Below are 3344 nucleotides of genomic sequence, written 5' to 3'. Positions count from 1 at the left end.
TTTCCGTTAAAAAATACGAGGTAAAATCTGCAATACTACTTGCTGTTTAAAACAACAAAACACGAGGCCCGTGAACAGTCACAAAAGACCGAGGCTTAACGCGAAAGGCATTCAACGAACTTATTTACCCGATGAGACATAAATAAGAACAATTTAAACCAAGAAACGGAATACACCGCGGTGAAGCTTACTGAAAAGCACAAGTATTTAACTTAAGTACACGAGAAAATAACAAAAGTTAAGTTAAAAACCGGAGCGAAGCAAAACGCGGCTGAACGCTAGAGGCTACTCCTTCCTTCCTTATTTATTTATTTGATTGATTTTGATCATCTGGAATCGCTGGAGTTTGATCATCTGGAATCGCTGGAGTTTGATCATCTGGAAACGCTGGAGTTTGATCATCTGGAGTCGCTGGAGTTTGATCATCTGGAATCGCTGGAGTTTGATCATCTGGAATCGCTGGGGTTTGCTCGTCTGGAGTATCTGGGTCGTTGGTTGGGTTTTCGGGCAACTCTGGATGGTTAAGTTGATTTGATATGGCTGGATACTCAGGGACTACCTCGGGCAAAACTGGTTGTCTCGACTCTGGGGTTTTTGGCATAGGAATAAGATGATACCAAAAACGGATTTATGGGATAAGAACGTCGAATCATAGCTTTAGCCTCTAGTACCATCCTCGCATACTTTATTGAGAAACTTCGTCTGCTTATATTTTGACTCCACCCACAAATTCGATCTCTAGAAGTAGCTATATACAGAATTTGTGGGTGGAGTCAAAGTATAAGCAGACGAAGTTTCTCAATAAAGTATGCGAGGATGGGGAGTGAATTCGCTAACTCCGACGTTCTTATCCCATAAATCCCTTTTTGATGATACCTATTCCTACGAACAGTTCCATTGGGTGTATCCACAATATAGGATCTAGGTTCTTTAGCTAGATTTTCAACTGTGGCTTGAATTCGCAAATCCGTAATCCACACATTCTCCCCTTTTATTAAGGTAGGCAGGTGATGTACACCATGTCTTCTGTCATAATTTTCCTTTTGCTTTTCGCGCCGATGTTCTTCTCGTTTTCGTATTATGTCGTACGGTGGAATTCTCGGTTGCAGTTCTTTGATTTTTAGCGGAAGTGTTGACCGTAGCTTTCTTCCCATTAAGAGTTGAGCAGGCGTATACCCATTGGCTAATGGTGTTGTGCGATACGAGAGCAGAGCCAGGTACGGATCGTTGCTTTTTTTTTAGCGTTTGCTTGACGATCTTGACAGCTGCTTCGGCAAAGCCATTACTTTGTGCAAATTTTGGGCTTGAAGTTATATGCGTAAAGCCATACTCCTTAGAAAAACGGCTAAATTCGCTTCTGAACTGTGGTCCGTTGTCGCTTTTTACTATCTCTGGAATTCCGTGAGTGGCGAATATTGACTTCACTTGATTTATTATGGTTTTAGAGCTTTGATCTCGTAGTTCTCGAATTTCGAAGTATCTTGAGTAGAAGTCGGTGACAAGCAAGTAGGTTTTTCCAGACAAATAGAATAGATCCATGAATTTTCTCTAAGATATCCATTCGTATTGATCGAGGTATCAGGATTCTCGCTCCTTTCATGAGTAGACCATGCTGTATGGTGATTTCGTTTCTGAATGGGTAGTACTTCATCAGTTCTTGGTTAACATTCTTCCATGTTGGCCACCCTTGGTTTACGTGATTGGTTAGGGTTTGGCAAATTGTATCTTTTTGTTGCTCTTTCCATATTTCTGCAAGTCTAACGTCAGAAGCAGGTAAGTTTGACATAATTAATTGGATGTGAGCATCGAATTCTTCTTCCAGTTCGCTGTCTCCAGTCTCTGGCAGTGGACCTCTGGACAAAGTATCTGCTATCGTAAGGTCCTTTCCTGGCGTATAGAAAACTTTATAATCATATCTCATCATGCGTATCCGAAGTCGCTGCAAGCGAGGTGATAGGTCGTCCAATGATTTACTCTGCATGATAGAGACTAGCGGCTTGTGGTCTGTTTCGATGTCAATTGTTAATCCCAGTATATAGTCTTCAAAGCGTTTACAGGCCCATGCCATGGCCAGTGCCTCTTTTTCAATTTGAGCATATTTTTGCTCGGCAGGGGTGAGAGTTTTGGAAGCATATGCGACGACTCTGAGTTCTTGATTTTCTTGTTCTTGTCTAATTACGGCTCAAATTCCGAAAGAGGATGCATCAGCTGATACAATTGTTCTTTTCGACGGGTCGAATATTGCTAGTATTGGTTTGGTCGTAAGTATCCTTTTAAATTTTTCGAACGCTATCTGTTGAGGTTCGGACCATTGCCATTGGTTCTTTGTGCTGAGAAGTGCAGTCAATGGTTGAATCGTTTCTGACAACTTTGGAATGAATTTTGCCAAGTAATTCGTCATGCCCAAAAAGCGTCGTAGTTCGGCTACATCTTGAGGTTGAGGTATTTGGTTAATCGCCTCTACTTTCTCGTCATCGGGACTGATTCCTTGTCCGTCGACTGTATGTTCAACGAACTTGACTCTTGGTACGGAAAACTGGCATTTTTCCACGTTCAGTGTTAGTCCTGCTTTCTCAATTGCGTTCAATGCTCTTCTTGGATTGTTGTCATGATCGTCTTGGTCTTTGCCAAAAACTAGTACATCATCTTGAAGATTAATGTTTCCTGATACGCCTTCCAAAGCTGTGCTTATTTGTCTTTGAAAATGTTCCGAGGCAGAACTCAATCCAAACGGTAGGCGGTTGAAATAAAATCGACCGAATGGTGTTATGAACGTAGTTAGAATTGCTGATTCTTGATCCAATGGTATCTGCCAATACCCGGAATTCGCGTCGAGCTTGGAAAATATCTTCGCTTCACTTAGTTGGCCAAGGATATTGTAACCCTCCGTAGAATAATTTAACTAAGGGAGAAAGCTCCCGAGGGCCATAAAAAGAATAAAGACAACTTACTTTAATTATCCAAAAATAGAAGAATTAATCTTCTTAACTTTATTGATGAAAAAATAGCAAAGGGATAACGATCCCGTAACCAACTTGGTTTACAATAACTTGCCCCGTCTTAGGAGACTTTTAATCAAAAAGAGAGAACTATTCTCGTCGACCGTCAACATAAGAACTGATAACAAAACTCTAACGTATTCTATATTACAGCTGTGGAAGGGGGAGTGGCTTGTGACATGGAGGCTAGATATGCCCTGCCAGAACCAAGGAGTGGAAACTCCTATGATTCTGGCATCCATGTTACATCCCCCCTCTTTAGGAACTTTTGTTTATAATACAAGAATATAGCACAGAAAGATTTTTTTTTCAGTTTAGGGTTACCCCGAGGAACCCTTAAAATCA

At 41.1% G+C, this 3344-nt stretch overlaps 1 pseudogene; it reads right to left on the bottom strand.

Moving 5' to 3' along the window:
* Positions 1-304: 304 nt before the first annotated feature.
* Positions 305-1660, bottom strand: LOC149650527 (uncharacterized; annotated as a pseudogene).
* Between the last annotated feature and the right edge of the window lie 1684 nt (positions 1661-3344).

This window comes from Phalangium opilio, unplaced genomic scaffold, assembly GCF_054372755.1.
Source record: "Phalangium opilio isolate 3A_F unplaced genomic scaffold, DU_Popi_V2 ptg000086l_1, whole genome shotgun sequence".
NCBI classification, from domain to species: Eukaryota; Metazoa; Arthropoda; class Arachnida; order Opiliones; family Phalangiidae; genus Phalangium; species Phalangium opilio.
The sequence above is the reverse complement of the archived record's forward strand: the minus strand, read 5'-3'. Positions and strand labels throughout refer to the sequence as shown.